At 36.3% G+C, this 19,344-nt stretch overlaps 1 protein-coding gene across 5 annotated transcripts in view; it reads left to right on the top strand.

The window, feature by feature from the left end:
- Positions 1 to 162: 162 nt before the first annotated feature.
- LOC127660379 (bifunctional heparan sulfate N-deacetylase/N-sulfotransferase 2-like) overlaps positions 163 to 19,344 on the top strand; it is a 180,831-nt gene continuing 161,649 nt past the window's right edge. For all 5 annotated transcript variants that reach the window (XM_052150530.1, XM_052150526.1, XM_052150529.1 and 2 more), the window contains exon 1: positions 163 to 289. The gene's annotated coding sequence lies outside the window, so the exon portion shown is untranslated. The remainder of the gene's footprint in view (positions 290 to 19,344) is intronic.

Raw genomic sequence — 19,344 nt, 5'->3', positions numbered from 1 at the left:
CACGACCACCAACTTGAGCTTCATGTTACAAAAATAGTTTTGGATAATGTCATGTGAAGTTGTATTGGGTCTGCGGTTCTCCCTTCTGACGGAGTGATTTGGTTCCTTCCAGAGTTTTCTGTAGGTAGAGCGTCTCGAGCCAACAGCATCATCATAGTGGAAGCCGAGTGAAGATGGCGGCTCAGAGAGTGATGCTGTCAACGAGACTTTGAGTTCACCTTTTTCTTCTTAAACTTATCAAACCTTCTAGGCTCCCTTTTGGATAGCTGTATCAAAGAAAAGTTTATCGGTGAGTCGTGTTTTGAGGTTTCTTCCATTTATTGCGCGGCTGTACCACTTTAGAACTGAAGAAATGCTACTGCTAGCCGCGCTAACCGCGCTAACCGCGTTCTGAGGGTAATCTGAGCGAGTTATCAGCATGATTTTATTTTAAACCTGAGTTAACAAACGGAAAACTCCACAACATATACATTTACAGCTCTCAAAGCTCTATTGCTCGTATACAACTCTGCACTGAAGGAAACCATAAAAGCTGCTGTGGAGTTTGGTTTACATGGAGTTTAACAGTTCTGTGGAAGTTTCGTAGAGTCTGATTTTCATCTGCACACATAGAGTGTTTTAATAGAATTAATATCTCTATACATGGGCAAACCAGAGAATTTCTGCTTTTTACACTTTTCTCGTGTTTGGTAACGGGAGCAAAATGTGTGTAAGCATGAGTGTAAAGAGCAGCCGTGGAAACAAACCAAAGTGTTTTGTTGTTTTAATGCATGTGATGTATAATGTTTCTGTGAATCTTTATGGACAGATTTAGTGTGCTTAGGAATGCAGAGAAAAATCCGAACAGTTGTGCCAGCTCGTGCCATAGAGACTTGACTTGAAATGGGTAGTTATGAATTTTGCATGGGCTTCAGTCAAGGCTCTTTTCTCTTTTTTTTTTTTTTATTAGATGAATCATGAATATGATTGTGTCAGTCTGTTAGTGCAGTACTGTATTGATGTTAAAATCTGAATTTAAAATAATCATCTTGTGCATTTTGCCCCTAGTGAACGTTAACCGCTTCTGCCCTTGAACGTGCAGCACTTTGAACTGTTTGAATGCAATTAAATTGTCTGCTTGACGGATTGTTTTGATTTTATTTCCATGTTTTCATCTCGAGTAAGAACATGCACATTTGTAATTGTTCGTATAGAATCTTTATAAGATATTAGTATTTCATTGAACTCTCTGCTCTTTAATAATTGAATTGGGTGTTTTATATATATAATCCTTGCCCCAAGTGTTCTTCAAACTCATGCTTCAATACCTGGCATAGCATTTAAATGTTTAATGCATACTTGATCAAGTGTCATTGAAATTTAATTTGACATCAAATTTCTTTCATTTTAGTCATATCTGTGACTATTGAATCACTGATTCTTGAGTTATTAGATCATCAGATTGCTTTAAATATTTGCTTCCTCTTCTCTTCTTTAAGAAGTCCTTTAGTTGCCTGCAAGGGAATTGGAGAAATGAATGCTCATAAAATAATTTCCCCATCCTAGGGCATTTGTGAAACATTGGATTGAAGACTCCAAAGATTAAGTAGTTTTCTTAAGCATTGTGAATTACAGATTCAAAATCATGACTTCAAGCTCTTGCATCACTCAAAAATGACCACCCAGCCCTTGTAAAGATTGTAAACAAATTGTCAGCTCTGGAGGCACAGAATTTTAATGTTTACTTTTGCTGGGTGCCTGGCCATTGTGGAATCTGAGGAAATGAACAAGCAGACTGCTGCTAAAGAAGCACCTTCTACAGATCTTAAAACATTTTCCATACCACCCTCAGATCTGAAACCTACCATAATCTCTTACATCATCAACAAATAGCAAACTGAATGGGATCAATGCATTACAACAACTTGCATGAAATAAAAAAAAATAAAAATATATATATATATATATATATATATATATATATATAATAATTTTTTAATCCCTCCCACTATCCCACAATCACTACCTTTTTACTAAATTTTAACTTGTTTTTCAGCCATGAAAATAACCTTGGAATCTGGCATTGTGTAAAACAGCGAAATAACTAACTAATTTAAGCATTGCGTTGCTTGTATTTATTAATTTTGTATTTATTTATTTATCTTTTCTTGTCCCATCTTTTGCTTTTAACCATTTTCTTTACCATGCTGACTGTTTTGAACAAGTTTAGAGTTTAAAAACAGGACAGAAATATCATGCCATGACATCACTCCATCTCTGAGAGCTTGACGCAAATAATAATGGTTATAATTAATTGTAAGTTGAAGATGACTTCTGTTCTGTCCTGAGAACATTATAAATGTCTAAAGATAATTTTGTAAATGATTGTTGGGCCTGGGGGTAACTCTCTAATGGAGACGTTTTTTTGTTGAACTGGATAAAAAACAAAGTTTGGGTCTATGAAATTGGGACAAAGCTTGGATTACGTTTCAATAGAGCAGAAGAGCCCAGAATCTCATTAGATTAATTACTTAAAATGACCAGGCTCTTTATTTTGGTTTCATATCCCTAAATCTGGTATTCATCTGCACCTTTATCTTAATCACATGCATATAGAATTACTCGCATGCTGGTTGATTTCTTCTTCTGCACACCAAATGACCTTGGGACTGTTTAACTGAATTTTCAAGCCAGGTTTATATCATGTATTTTATCTTTCAGATTTCATAATGATATGAGTCTCATGAAAGCTTTTGTGTGGGAGGATTAGGCTACATCAAGCTAGATAAGTCTGGTTCTGTCCATGGCATGCAGTGCACCTTTTCTTTGCATTGATCATGTAAAACTGCCTTTGCTGCACTGCAGTCCACTGAGTCAATTGTCACTCTCCACTAAGGACCACGACAGAAAACAAGCATAGGGTATCTAATTTTTTTCTGTCCATTTAATCTTCAGGGAGCTGAGTCAGGTCCTGCACAGCACTTGAAAGTCAGAGAGGGATGTCAACATGGAGGGAATTCTAAAGCTTGATCACAGCTATGCAATGAGGGAAACACAGAATGCTTGAGGGGATGAATGGTTCTTCTCCAGACCAATAGCCTTTAGGGCAACAAGAATAATAACTACAATAACAAGTCACAACATTAATCCAGAATTTGTTGTTTGGTTCAAGTGTTGGAGGAAGTGTTTCAGTGTGAGGAAAATTACAGTTGTTGGTCCTGCACGACTGGAATGAACATGACCACTCCTTATTTGATGTGAAGCTGCTGAATCACCAGGGTTGATAACTGAGAATCAGTTCTTGTTCAGAACCGGTTGATTTTTCATGAATTTAGGTGTCTGAACATGCAATTTTCTGCTGACGCAGATGGAACATCGTACAAAAATACTCTTGACAATGGCCAATTTTACACATGAAACAGGTCAAATTGCAGTAAAATCGTTGGATTGCTACTACTGGTAAATTTATCACATTTGCTATTCACATATGCTATGCTCTCGATTCTTTTTTGCTACCAATCACTCTTCAGTCCCAAGATGCTATTACATTCTGACATGTAGAGGTTCACCGATAAATTATTTCTAGGCAGATAACGATAACCGATAATTCACAGCTCATTGTGACCCATAACCGATATAATAAAAAAGTTTTAATTTTTAATACTTTAACTTGAACTGCTAGCTAATCTCAAAGCTTTTCGTTTGACAAAAGTGTAACTTAAAATCTTGGAATTTGGATTGATATTTCAGGATTGGCCAGTGTAACATGATCCAGAAATGTGCCTATTTTACGGATGAATGCTGATTTTAATGTTCACGTGCATAAATTATATGGTGCCCATTTATGTGAGTGTTTACGGTAAACCTGATGATTAACAGAGGTAATAATGAACTTCAAACAGCAGTAATAATGCATTAAACCAAAATGAGGCAATAAATGGCATGTAACGAATATTAAACAACAAAACACACAATACAAACTATAATCTTTGTATATACAGTTGAAGTCAAAATTTTACATACACTTAGGTTGAAGTCATTAACTCGTTTTTACCACTCCACATATTTCATATTTGCAAACTAGTTTTGGCAAGGCGTTTAGGACATCTACTTTCAAAAATAAAGTCAGTAACTCCTAACAGATCTGCACTGCTCTTACACTTTAGCTTAGAACGGCACAAACACAAGCGGAGTGATACACACACAGTGAAGCGTCCGAGTGCTGATGGTCCAATCATATTTGAGGACTGGAACTAACTGGTGTGTGTGTGTGTGTGTGTGTGTGTGTGTGTGTGTGTGTGTGTGTGTGTGTGTGTGTGTGTGTGTATACACACACACACACACACACACACACACAAGTAATATCACACGAGTGCCGTAGGTAATTACAGCAGTGCTGATGTAGGGCCATATAGCACGATTCGAGTGTGATATTGCTTATATACTACAGTTCAATGAACAAGTACATTTAAAAAAATTAGGAAAAACTGAGTAATGTCATAAAAACGCATTTGTGCGTGGAACTACTTTCTTAGGCGACGGATCAGAATCTGCCGTTGGTGGTTCAAAACAAATTATGCGTCCAAGCCTCCGTTAGTAATTCAAAAAGTTCACGTCAGAAATAGTATCACGGCTTGTGCTGTTTCTAACAAGTTATTGGATAAACATGGATGGATTGGTGTGCGTGAGAGAGGGAGAGACATAGCGTGTGTGTCAACTGTTGCCACTCCCAAGCAGATATGCTGTCAGCGTTCTGTATGTAAACTTTCTCAGTGGAAAAATAGCGTCCAAGCGGTGGTATTTCTCCCTATTTCGTGGTAGCCGTGCAAGAGTCGATCACTATAGAAACAGCGATGTCCTCCACCATTCTTAAATAGTGGGTATCCAATGTGGAAACTCTGTAAGCGCCTCGAGTTCTATACACAAACAGTGTCTCTCAGCTGAAATGAGCCTTAATCATGAAATTGTTCATTTAAAAGAATGTCCTAGCTCAAGTAATGTAGTGGTAATACAAGCGATCACTGAGTGCTGTTCTATGTAAACAATGACTAAAGGATTCACTTTACATCACCAACTGGCTCATATTACACACAAAAATGATCTTTTGCCAACACCTGGTGGCTAACATATGTAATTTCAAAAATAAAGACCGTAACATCTAACAGATATATACTGCTCTTACACCTTAGTTTAGAATGGCACAGACACAAGCGGAGTGATACACACACAGTGAAGCGTCCGAGTGATGATGCTGTCAGACCATCAGTGCTCATGGAACGTCTCTCGTCCAATCAGTTTTGAGGACCGAAACTAACTGTTGTATATGTGTATATATGTTGTGCATGCCTACTTATTTTCAGTGGTTTCTTCCTCAAAAGTAAAAAAATGGAACCATTTAAGGATCTGAAATCATTAGGATTAATTGGAACCAGAAGCGTTAAATTCTGTTTGATTCCTATCCCTATGAATCAATTAGATGGAGTTTATCCGTTTTCTCAACATTCAAGCCCAACACCTACCAAGCTGTTTACTTGGAGTCTCCAGTTGTCAGGTTGGTACATTTGAAAGACTTTGGTTGTGGCTTTGATTCAGGTCAGTATATTGAAGCCCTGATAACAAGCCTAAAACAGTTTACTGGAATAGACAGCTTCATGTACCCATGCACCTCTTTCAGCCCTCGTATCAGTGAGTCAAGAGGCAGAGGCAAACGGACTGTCATCATAACACTTATCACGTCTTCCTCTGGTTTCTAACAGCAGATCAGTATGCAGGGCCTAATAGCTCTTGTTATTAATAAAAAAGGAATGCTGCAGGGATCTCTGCATGGCAGGGGTCAAGAGGTGGAAGTATTAATGGCATGCTAGTTTAATATCAGATCAGTTCTGAGCTGATTGCCAGCACAGCAGAGATATGAGCGTCCTTCATCTGCAGGCCTGTGGGGCTTCAATTAGCTTTGTGTTATCTTCACAGGTTACAGCATTGAAGGGAACAATCTTTTTTTATCTAGTGAATGATGAATTATGAATAATTATGATTTAAGAGTGTTTGTGGCTCTTGTCTATGGTGTAGACTAAGATACAATTTTTAATGTTACAGCCTTTTAATACATGTTGCTTAGTAAGTTTTTGATAAAGAGGGCTTTATATTTAGACCTGTTTATAATAGTAAAATTATGTGCATGGATTAGTTTACTTGGTGTTTAAAGCTATATGCTTTTTTGTTTTATGTGTCTTAAAATCTATTTGCACACCTCTCAAACAAAATTTCAACTTAATTTATTTCAGTTGTATAATTGTTTTTTAGATCCATAATTTATTTATTTTTATCTAGGCCTACCCATTGTCTGGAAATCTCACCTGGTTAGAACCCCATAAGATGGATTCTTTCTACATACCACAAAATATTAAGTCTCTTTTTCGGTCAATCTATCTCTCTGCACAGCTGCGGATTAAAAAATTGCATTCCCTTTTCTGTGGGTTTATATTCTTCATGAAGTTTCTCAGGGGAAAAGATAGTGTGTAACTAATTGCATAGCCATGGAGGGCAAGCACAACTCTCCTTAATGTAAGCCTCATTCTCCTGGTGCTTATTCACAATTGAGGATGATGTGTGGCATTTAATTTAAACTTGATAATCAGGAATGGCCCCTTGAAATGCTGGTACTAGACACATATTACCAAGCTGCTGTCCTTGAGAGGTGCTATCCTTAAGGTCTGTATCTGGGGTTTGCATCATTACTTGCAGAAAACATGGAAATTTGAGTTATGGTTTGTGAATCTAGCCCTGTGTCTGAAACTGCGTACTGTCACAGTTTGTACTGTATTTGATGGACTCGCTTATTATTATGCACAGGTAAAACAGTACGTTATTTTCGGAATGCGTGCTAGTATGAATAGATTTTGGACATGTTTTATCCGGGGATATGGGTACTGACCTGTGACCTGAATATATGATGTAAGAACCACAAAAATGATCTGCTCTTGTATTGTTAAACAAGCACCATTTCAGCACAAAGAACATTTATCTTAGTATTTATATCACTGAACACCTTTACATTCAAACCAATACGCTGATTACTACCAAAAAAATCTGCTTTTTAAAAAATCTGACTAAGCAAGAAAACCATGTATATGTGAGTTTTGAAATAATCGCGTTATACTCTGATTTAACGTCAAACTGTGAAGAGATATGCATTCGACAAGTGTGCACATCGGAAAAACCAGTAAGAATGCCAGTAAATCTGTTAACATTCAACGCTTTGTAAAATTATTTTAAAATAGGGTAAGAATCTTCCTGTGTGGATCAGTTTTTGCTTAAGCAGATAGGGGCTGGGCTTAACTGTATGTTACCAATGGAAGATGGAGTGTTTTGATGAACTGGCTTAAAAACTGTATTTCTAATAATGCTTGTGGAACAGAAATTACCCACTTCCCTTTTAAGAATATATAAAATAACAGACTACACAAAATAGTTACAATTGCAGTCAGAAGTTTACATACACAAATCATTTACATTAGTCATTAAAAAACATTTATAAACACTCCACATTTTTAATATTAGCAAACTATAGTTTTGGCAAGTCGTTTAGGACCTCTACTTTGCACCTGAAATTATAAAATTTTCCAACAATTGTTTACAGACAGATTTTTCCATTTGACCATTGACTATATCTCAATTCCAGTGGTTCAGAAGTTTACATTCACTATGTTAACTGTGCCTTTAAGTAGCTTGGAAAATTCCAGAAAATTATGTCATGCCTTAAGACAATTCGTTTTTATAGGCTAATTGGAGTCAATTGAATGGTTTTTAAATAGAGATGCACCGATTGCAATTTTCTTGGCCGATTTCCGATTTTTTTTTTTGCAAGTGTGACCTGGCGATACCGATTTTTTTCAGATCAGGTGAAGATGGACGCAGAGCAGACCGACACTGAACTGGTGGCCAGAAAAAATAACACATCATAGCTTGGAGATATATCTTTATTTTATCCTTAATTAAAGTTAATATAATACGGGAGTGTGCCATGTAAATAAACTAACTCAACCACTGGGAATGCGATGAAAGAAATAAAAGCTGAAATAAATTATTCTCTCAACTATTATTCTGACTTCATTATTATTTATATAAAAAATTCTCCCCTTTTCTCCCCAATTTGGCATAGCCATTTTCCAATGCACTCTAGGACATTTAACAATCTTAAAATAAAGTAGTGATCCTAACTGACATAAGACAGGGAATGTTTTCTACGATTAAATATGAAGAATTGTGAAAAACTGAGTTTAAATGTATTTGGCTAACGTGTATGTAAAATTCGGACTTCAATTGTAAATTAATACAGTGTTTCCCCTAGGATTTTTTTCAGCAGTGGTGCTGTTGTGCACGTGTCCACAAGCCTGCAACGGCGGACCCATATTAACGTGTGTTGGTCAAAGAATGGATTAAAACAGGGTCGTCAGACTCCATTTCAGCCTGGGCCACATCAGGGTTTATTTGTGTCATCAAAGGGCCCTTTGAAAATGTGTCATCAGCACCTGCTTTGGGAGCACCCAAGCAAATAATATTACATGTTCTGTGCATTGAAATGCACATTTGACAGTACAGCATTGATTTTGAGGTTGGGATTCAGATGAAAATTATAATATTAACAACAGTAACATCTGTGGAAAAACACCACATTTTTACATGGCTAAATTGAAATATTCTGACAGTGTGAATAAGTTGGGTCTTCTTTAAAGAATCCTTTCATCAGGCTCCTACTAATTAAACTACTAAGTCATGTCTTGGAATTTCTGAAGGCAAACAAAACAACTTATATTTTCCTACAATCAGAGAGCATTATAAGAGTACAGATTTTATACAGATGGAAAACTGATAGCTTGGTCCATAATTATGAAAATGTACCATAGTTCTTCCATAGGATCTGTAGTTTTAACAATGACATTTGTAATGGTTCATGGTAACCATAGGTAAAACCATGCATGGCTCCTCACTACCATGGTTAGTAACTATGGTTTCTATAGAAAGAACTATGGCATTTTTGTAATGAAAAAATACATTTAGAACAGTACAGTTAGTGTTACTGCAGAAAATCCATGGTAAAGTTTTGTAAGCATTGTGATCTGAGAATTGAAAAGCCTTCTAATTGATATTTTCTCCTGTTTTCTTTGTCAATGCCATTTAGAATGTTGGGGCTGTTTGTCTTAAACTAGTTTCATCACTGAGACATAAGAGTTTTGCAACAAACATGTACCACATTCAAACGTGTTTCGCAATCCCCGCTGCAAATTTCATTGGTTCACAGGTGCATTTACAATAGTCTGCCGCACCTGCTCTGCCCTCATGCTGCTAGGATTATGCCTAGTTGATAATTAACCCGTGTAGTGCTGTTGCATTCCGCTTTTGAATCGAACAAAATGTGCTCCAAAGCATACAGATGACTGGAAAGGCTAATTTATATTCACAAGGGAAGCGATAACTGATTGTTCAGTGAAACGTTGTGATCTCTGCCATCCTACGTTTCAGAAATTAGTTCGCGGGCCACTTGAAATGAAGCGAGTTTGACACGTGTTGTTATGCGGTGACGTCATTGTGAGTAAGTGCGTGTATTTGTGTTTGGTGGGGTCCCTTTCACAGTGTAGAAAGCGCACAGCTGATGGATGGGCTGGCAAGTCAAATATTTTAAATTACCCATGTGAAATCCCAACAGCGGCTCTTATAATTCAGCAGTGGCACAGCACAGCTGCAAAATGCATATAGGGGAAAATGAAATATGAATTGGCAAAACACAAAAGACTACTTAAAGAGATAGTTCACCCAAAATTAATTTACTCAGTCATGCCATCTCAAACTAGATTGGCTTGCTTCTGTGAAACAAAAATATTTTTTTTGTAGGCTGTAGGAGGTGTTTTTGTCCATATAGTCAATGAGATTCAAAACTTTCAAGCTCAAAAAAAGGCAGCATAAAATAATCCGTACAAGTGGTTTAATCCATGTCTTTTGAAGTGAAATTATAGTTTTGGTTGAGAAACACCTTGTTCAGCAAAATAGCTGCAAGCTAATGAAAGCCTGGCTCAGACCAGTATTAATCAGTCTAGCAGAATCGGAGGGGTGGTTAGTGCACCTCTAGAATGCTTTTACCGCTTAAGTTAAATAAATGGTAGATTGATTCAATTATCTGTAAATGAGAGATCAGAGGACTCCGAAAAACTAAATTTTGAAGTAACAGTGGCAGATTAGTTGATCTAATCTCTTCAGGGTTTTTCTGCTTCCTATCTAGAGCTCTTGTACATGGGGGCTGTTACAAAGAGCAGTGCTTCCTCTAGCCTATTTCAAGATGAAACCTCTGTCTTTAAGCCTACTTACTTGGCTTGAAGAGGTAGTCGGTGTGCCATCAGTCTTTCATTTGAATGAAAGTATTCCATAATGCAAAATGTTTTTTGTTTTTTTTGTTCATGAAAGGTTTTCAAAAGATGTTGTACGTCTTTCAAAAGCCTTGTTTACCAAAAGGTTACGAAGACCACCAAGGCATTGTAAACTTACAGATACATTGCTGTCTGCTTCTTAAATGTGCACTCGGTAATAGGGTTTTAAAAATCTGCGGGGCATTGAAAACCATTAAAAGTCATTATATGGATTTTGCGAAAATTAACGCATTAATTGGCATTAAAAAGCATTAAATGTTATTCCTACACGTATTAATTTTCCTGATTCGCAAATAGCCAAATCTTTCACCCGTGGAAAGGACAAAACCAGCTACATTTTAAAATGTGGACTTGCCCCATACTTCAAAATAAACTGATTTCTGCGATTTAACAATGTAGCCTCAGCCAGGACCATATACAGGATCTACCTTGATGAAGAGAGGAGCAAGAGAGAGGGTGCCATGCGTGGATTTAAGAGAAAAGCTTTGGAAGATGAGCTGGAAGAATTGAAAAAGAAAAGGGAGGTGTTGATGGAGATGTGCGCCAGCCTTCAGAATGATGTCGATCAAAAAGCTGAGCAGGCCAAAAACAAATCTAACACACTCATGACTGAAATGATTAAAAAATCTAATACTCTGATGAGATACAAGGACAAATGCAATGAATTGAAAAATGTTGAGTCAGATTTGGAACTAAAAGTGAGTGAACTAATGCAATGGATTAATTCTCTTATTTACACCAAGTTAAAACAAATTTCTATAGCACTTTAATTTTGCATAAATTAAGTTCCAGCCTTAAAAAGTTCAGAGTTTTTCCTTCACTGTCCAGACTGATAGAATTTGGTGTTATAGTTGAAGGAGGTTACGTGTATTTGATGGCGGTACAATTTACACAAACAGAAACATAATGGCTTTTTTCCTGTCATGGCCTGAATTTTCAGTATGCCTAGCATTCAATATCTAGTTGATTGGTACTATGTTAAATTCGATTTGACATATATGCAAATACATTTTTACATTTTAAGCTGTCTCCTGGGCCATTTCTAATTCAGTTCAGAGTGATACAGTTTATTTAAATTATGTAGATTTTATCAAATATCCAAGATTATCATCATTGCATCGTCAAATTGAATGGTTACAATTGGAACATGGTTTTTAAAAAATATATATATAATATATACATACACACACACACACACACATACACATATATATATCCCTGTTTGTAAAAACATAGTTGTTGCCTAGTTTTTACTGTCAAAAATAATGTTGGTTGATGTGAATAATGTTATAAACACAAAATATAATTTTTAAATATAAATGTTACTCTTTATTCTAGGCCTTAAAAACTAGTAGGCTTATACAAACTATTCTTTACTGTATATAAGATAGTCCTAAAGAATGAGGCTTAATGTCAAACTGAAGTTGAACTGATAACCCATTGGTGTAATTCAATTTAAAGTGAAAATTTTGGTTAGTTTGTCACCATTTCTTTCAATTGTTTTTATTATATTTAATTTAATAAAGCATTATAGTATAGTAACTTAATATTTAATATAAATGTATTATATGTACGTTCTTTTCTTTTTCATTTTGTTGGATATTGGTAATATTTTTGACTTTGAATTGTTTCTGCAGGGAGTGTAATAAGGGCGACACACTCTCTCGTGATGTAAACAAATGACAGGAGAATGGAGGAAGGGAAGTTTCTGGTCTCTGCAGGTGTTACTGTTAACGCTGTTTGCTCAGCAAGCATTTCATAAAGATGTTTGAATTATTCCCCATCTTGTATTTCGCATTATTATTATGATACCCATGCTTTGCGGAGACTGAGATGCTGCTACCGCAGATAATAATAAAAAACGCTTCATGCAGGATGTGCCAGTTTAGTGTAAATAAAGCGTTTAGCGCACGTAAGCAAACGGAACCAAACTCAGAGCTTTTCGGTTACTCTAAGCATGAGAGGGAGTTGTGGAGTGCAGAACTGCTCTGAAAACACCTACAATGCTCTAACTTAATATTGACTGCAGTGCAAATAAACTTTGAAGAGAGCAGAAGATTTATTTATTTAATTAAATCGCAACCCTTCCAGTTTAATAATCGCTGTTTCGATTTTTTTATTATTTTTTATTAATTGTGCAGCCCTAATTTAAACATTCTTGTGGTCATTGTCCATTAGGAAGACCCATTTGCGACCAAGCTTTAACTTCATGGCTGATCTTTTTCCCCCCATGTGCAAGTTTGCAAATTGTGGTCTGGCGTTTTGGAGCACTGGCTTCTTCCTTGCTGAGCAGCCTTTCCAGTTATGTTGATATAGGACTCGTTTTACTATAAATTAGTTTTGTTCTCCTTCACGAGATATATAATGTATCTCTCTCGTGAAGGAGAACAAAACTAATTTATTCACACACTTGATGCATATATATATATATATATATATATATATATATATATATATATATATATATATATATATATATATCTCTCGCAATGTCCATTCACATTGGCAATCCCCAGGTTGAGGGATCGATGAATATTCTTGTTTTAGTGATTTTACATTGAAAATGAATTTATTTTAAAAACAATTAACTTAAATCAAATACATTTCTAAATTCAATTGCACTCTAAATGAAATGAAAAAGCAATTAAAATAATGAATTGATCAGAAATATAAGTAACCACCTTTCCATTTACCGTCAGCCAAATATCTGTCTAAACATGCAGGAGGAAAATTACTTATACAAATGAAGACATAGAAACAATATAAATGTAAAAATAATAAATACTTTAATGGGAAAACTATCCAAATATTATCTTGACATTGTCAAAGGCATCAGCTATTGGCGATCACTCTAACAATTGTTGATTCCCGAAATCATCGTCTGTTGGCTCAACCCAAATGTACCTAACTGATTTCTTTTGATTTTACCATGATGTCAAGCAAAGAGGCACCGAGTTTGAAGGTAGGCCTTAAAATAGATCCACAGGTACACTGCCCTGCAAAAGCTAAAGACCTTAACTCACTAGAGTGTGAAACTGAGAAAAATTACTTTAAAGTTTGTGTTTTGTCCAGACAAAAGTATTATAGGTAGGACTCCCAAAATTTCACAACTAGTTGCTATACTGAAGAAATGTTTGTATGCAAAAAATCTTGAGCTCAAAACTGACCTTTGACCCTTGTTTGGCAGTTACTGTACTCTGCCTTTGTATCATGTGCCAAAAATCAGGAGTCATGCAAAGGCAAAAGGCCGTAACTGACATATAATCAATATTTACTTGCTGTTCACCATACTTACATCCATTATAAGAACACCTATCCAAGGTCTAGTCATCATGGTATTTGTTTTAAATTATATAGAAGACCTTTGGTTGTTCCTATTTAGTGCTATAATGATCAGGATAGTGCGGCAACACTAACACAGTTAAACAGTATGACAGATAAGTTACTTTGCAGTACAGTATGAATAAATACAATAAATATTTTCACAATAAGGATAATTTAATTATAATTGAATACAAAGGTATATGTATTTAAATGCAAGATATAGAGTAATAATTAATTAAACATTGGACCAATACATTAGAGATTAGAGACTGCTCATTCCAAGTTTTTTACTAATTTTTTGAGATATCAACCTAAAATTTGGAACACAACTTGTCCATAGGTATATATGACAAAGCATTCTTGAAATACAACCATTTAAGTTTGGATAGTGATTTTCATGTCTATGCGAATAAAGGGGGAGGGGTGACAGTTAAAGGGTTAAGGGCCACCAAACTGCTCAAGATGCTCAGTCAACAAACTCGACTTGGATTACTACTTTTTAATTCTGAGATAATATAGACCGAGTATACTGAAAAAAAGTTGGAATTATTTTTACTATTTAGGTTAGCCTACTTTGTACGGACGTTAGCGATAACTAGCTGTAAAATCTGACGTGAACACCTGCAAGAAGGAAATATGGCTCAAACACGTATGGATTGTTGTGGATACGGCAGATGACGTGCATTGCAATGGATTATATCTTCTATGGATTATATCGGATTGCATGGAAAGGTAGGATGCCTCTGTATTTAATATTTGGTTTTCAGCATCTGATGTGAGGCGAGTGTCAGCGTCAACGTTAGCGCTAATTTACTTGACACAGATTAAATTTAGCTATCTCCGGGCTGTCACTGACATTGACAGATCTGAACCATCGCCCTATCACATCGCAATAATACAAACAATCAGTCGGCAGTCTACACTTTATTTCAAAGATGTGTCGTGTGTATGTTACGCGGTTTGGTGACAATAAAAGAGCGGTAATCTTTGACAGTATGACAAAGCCAGAGTACAGTAACATCACAGTGGCACCGTAACATCTCTCTTGATGCCAGGCGAAACAAAGTCAGAACACCTTAACTCAACTTCAGCGTGCCGGAACAAAGGCTAAGAGCTGTAACAACTGTTGCGGCGTTATGCTGTGGTTTCTCGTATGGTTTTGAAAGTTACGGTTGTCAAAGCCCTTTAATTTCTCGTTAAAACAATCAAATTGACGATATTTATTCACATGATAAAGGAGGTCTTGAATACCCCAAAAATGACAACTCATTTTTGACCAAACATGATGTTACGGCGTTTTGCCTTTGTAGGGCAGTACACCTCCAGTTCAATACACCTATCAGAAGCTAATTGGTTAACTGTCTAAAGGCTAAACATAATTTTCTGGAATTTTCCAAGCTACTTATAGGCACAGTAAACTCAGTGTATGTAAACTTCTGACCCACTGGAATTGTGATATAGTCAATTAAAAGTGAAGGAATCTGTCTGTAAACAATTGCTGGAAAAATGACTCATGTCATGCACAAAGTAGATGTCCTAAACGACTTGACAAAACTATAGTTTGCTTAAATGAAATCTGTGGAGTGCTTAAAAAATTTTTTTAATGATTCAACCTAAGTGTATGTAAACTTCTGACTTCAACTGGAAGTATTATTGTATTATTATAGTTTTATTTAACATTAGAGTTAACATATAATATTGAGATTAATAAACATTCATATTATTAAGTAAATTTTAGAATGTGGTTACATTATAGTTTGTGATTTTTCATACCTGATTAATTTACAAAATATAACCATCCATCCCTCCTGCAAGTTTTGTAGTTTTGTTCTCTAGCAGGTGTGAAAGCTTTTCACACAGATACTGGAGCAGGACAAGTGAAATGGGATGATGAGCAAGGAAGTCTAATACAGTGTTACTCACTAGAACAGTATATTTTCAATGAGAGGGGTAAACGGTCACAGAATTTAGAGTGGGATCAGGACACCAAGCGTTTGTTGAGCGGTAGAAGAGAAGTGCCCATCTGTGCACGTCGATGGTGCAACGATCCACCACTGATTTGGCAACATCTGCACGACAGATGGCTACAAATGTTAAGTGAAAATTCAGTTGAAGATCATCATGTATGTTCTGTATCCATGTCAGATGTTATTAATAAAAACAACAAAACTAATTTCAGGAGCAATTTTTGAATTTCGAGGGCATTTTTGTCCATTTTGGTGGCTTTTTTGCCATAAGCCCCCATTATTATCCAACCCTGACCTATGATACAAGATTTTATATGATTATTGACTGAATTGCCAATAAATGTTTAAGTGGAATGTTATTTAGTCCTCTTCCAAAGGATAACGCAATCTCATGATTTATTTTCCTTTTGAAGTGTGTGGCTGCTGAAGACTTCATTTTCCACACTTGATTTCTGTAAGGCTTAATTTGATTTCAGCTAATGTTTCAAGTCTTAAATCAATTGCTCTGCACTTTTCCTGACTGCTGGGATATAGACAGTTGTTATACTTGGCACGCACTCAGCATTTTGAGATGCTCTCCTGTCTATAGGCTCCTCAAAGGAAAGAAATCAATAAGTGTTTGCTATTGCTTCACATTTTCAGAAGCGCATGAACCCTTGTGGTTGTCTTTAACAGTGTATCTTAAATAACTATAGATTAATAAGGGAATCGCACAAAAGTCTACTATGTTTGACTCTGTCTTGTTTACTAGTCTTGTTCTAGTTTTGTTTCTAATACAAGTTTATCCATTCTTGCTACCAGGGCCTCTGTGACCCTTTTGTCATTGTCAGATGCAGTGCTGCACAACCTTGAGTTTGTTCTGTTGCAAATACCTAAAAACATTCCTGAAAACAATGTTTTCAGCTAAATACCAGGAAAGAAGTGTCCTTCAGGTAGATTTGTTGGATTTTTGCTATCAAAATCTCTCATTGCCTAGGCTGTATGAGTATATAAACTGTTTGAAAACAGTATACTGAAAAACGTATATTGAAAAATGTTACGTTAATGTGCCACAACACTGCATACACAGAAGCATGCTTTGAAGAACTGAAGTGGAACATAATCCAGAAACAAAACCTGTAAGTGGACTTCAACAAGGCAGTTTATATGTATACCAATACACTGATATTTCTCTATATGTCGATTGGTTTATTAAGTTGTTTATGAATGTAGACCAAGCATGTTCGGTGTAAGAAAGTACATGGAGTGATAAAAAGACAAAAGAATATGATGCCTTTACTGATCAATCTAGTTTATTGTTTTCATTTAACCTGACAGGAGGCACTAGCTGCCACCTGCTCACCTATATACATCGAAATTTACATATAAGTTTGATGCATTCTAGATTTTGTTTGGACAGTATTGTACAAATTGAGTTTAGATTGAGGAAAAATCTTTGAGTTTGGAATAATGCATTTAAAATGTTGTGTATTTTTGTTAGCTTTGAGTTAATTATTTCACATATTTTTTTTAAACTGCTGTGGTCAAACTGTTATGGTTATTTGTGTCGTTGTTATTGTTTAGCCAATGCTAGTTTTCAAAAGCGACTTGTATGGACAGTCCATCTGGAACAATCTTGGGTTAATTGCTTATCTTGAAGGCATAATGGCTATAGAGAGATTTTTGTAACAACACCATTAAATGTTGCATAAGATCTGTGTCAGAAGATGGAAAAGAACATTCACTCCATGACTTGTCAACAGTGACTCAGTAGTCCCGAAAGACAAGTCAACATACTCTGATGTCACATCTAATTGTTTAAGGTTGCTATGAATGAGAAAAGGGAAAAAAAGGGAAGTTTTTATTTTTTTAGTTTAATTCCAATTTTTGGAGGTTGGAAACATAGAAAGCAGTAGTGTAAACGGATTGGTAACAATTTAGCTAATTAATTTACGTAAGTTTGAAAACATGCACCTTTGTCATCATTGCAGCAGAAAAAAAGGAAGCTATTACGGTCTGTAGGAGGACTCTTGGACTCTTGTGGGACCTTTGGAGGAATAAAGGTTAAATTAATAAATTTGTCTTTTAAAAAAATGGCAACTGTTTTTGGAGGGTTTAAAGGCAGAAATGTGAAACTTCAAATTTTATAAAGGATTTACAATAATTCTTCTGTTAAAACTCATGTATTATTTGAGCTGTAAAGTTGTTTCAGTAGTCATTTTTACCAGGGGCTATAAGCGGTTCAAGGAACGTAACTGAAAACTGGAACAGATAATTTTTTAGCGCCCAACCAATTTATCGGTTGGCCGATATTAGACTTTCACAGATATATCAGTATCGGCGTATATTTTTTCCAATATGCGCAGATATGTAAACTTTTTTCCAGAACATATAATGCAGAAAACAATGCTTTGGGTGATTTCGAATTGCTGTCATAACGTAGTTTGTCCAGCAGAGCATGCTCAAACTCTATTGTTTACAGAGCTGAGCTGACAGTGCGGAGAAAAGCATTGTCTTCACGGTAAGTTGCTAACTAGTTTGTGAAATACATACTGGAAAGTTAATAAACAATGACCCCATCATTTTCCCTTTTCAATATAACATAAACCCTGTCCCTGGCAATCACATCACTCATGTTTATCACATCTGTTTGCTTTGAGCCAGCTATAGATTGTTCAGTGCAGTCAGTAATGTAGCAGATTGAAAGGTCAGCATCAGAGTATCTTTTTGCAGCTCAGCAGACAACGGTGCGGTGGATTGTGTCTGTTGAGTGTTGATTTCACGCCACGTCGTTACCTAATTGGTGAGATGCAATGCTGGAAGGTAAATAAACAACGTCCATCTTTTACTCTCCATGACAACAAGCTTATAGCTAACTAGCTAACCACGTAGCTACTTTCATACCTTGTCAGCTTAGTGGAAGCTAATGTGTAAACATGTATTCACAAAAACTGTTTTGTTCAGGATTCACAGTTAGGTACCCCCTTCAACCAAACAATTCCAGTCGTTGCATTTACAAAATGTAATATTTAAAAGTCTGGTTTTCCACTGTTGAAAGTTTCCCCTGAACTTGTATAGCAGAATATGGTGTAATACCGTTGCTGCTGTTTATCTTTTGATTCGGGAGGTGTAAATGCTTGTTTTACAACCTGCCTGTAATTGACTGGCAGTATTTCTTGTGTGTGTGTGTGTGTGTGTGTGTGTGTGTGTGTGTGTGTATGCGATTTTTCTCCCCAATTTGGAATGCCCAAGTCCTCGTGGTGGCGTAGTGACTCGCCTCAATCCGGGTGGTGGAGGAAGAATCTCAGTTGCCTCCGCGTCTGAGACCGTCAGTCCGCGCATCATTTTACGTGACTCGTTGAGCGTTACTGTGGAGACATAGTGCGTGTGGAGGTTTCCGTGGCATCCATGCACAACAGCGTCAGGCGCTCCACCGATAGCAAGAACCACACATTATAGCGACCACGAGGAGGTTACCCCATGTGACTCTACCCTCCATAGCAACTGGGCTAATTTTGTTGTTTAGGGCAGGGGTTTTCAAACTTTTTGATGCCAAGGACCCCCAAATATGACAGTCACCTTGTGAGGGACCCCCTCCTAAAATATATATAAGTCACTATATATTTGTGTATATATTTTCATATCGCTGCGTTCATACTTATGATCGAATAAGC

The sequence above is a fragment of the Xyrauchen texanus genome, chromosome 20, assembly GCF_025860055.1.
Source record: "Xyrauchen texanus isolate HMW12.3.18 chromosome 20, RBS_HiC_50CHRs, whole genome shotgun sequence".
Lineage (NCBI taxonomy): Eukaryota > Metazoa > Chordata > Actinopteri > Cypriniformes > Catostomidae > Xyrauchen > Xyrauchen texanus.
The sequence above is the reverse complement of the archived record's forward strand: the minus strand, read 5'-3'. Positions and strand labels throughout refer to the sequence as shown.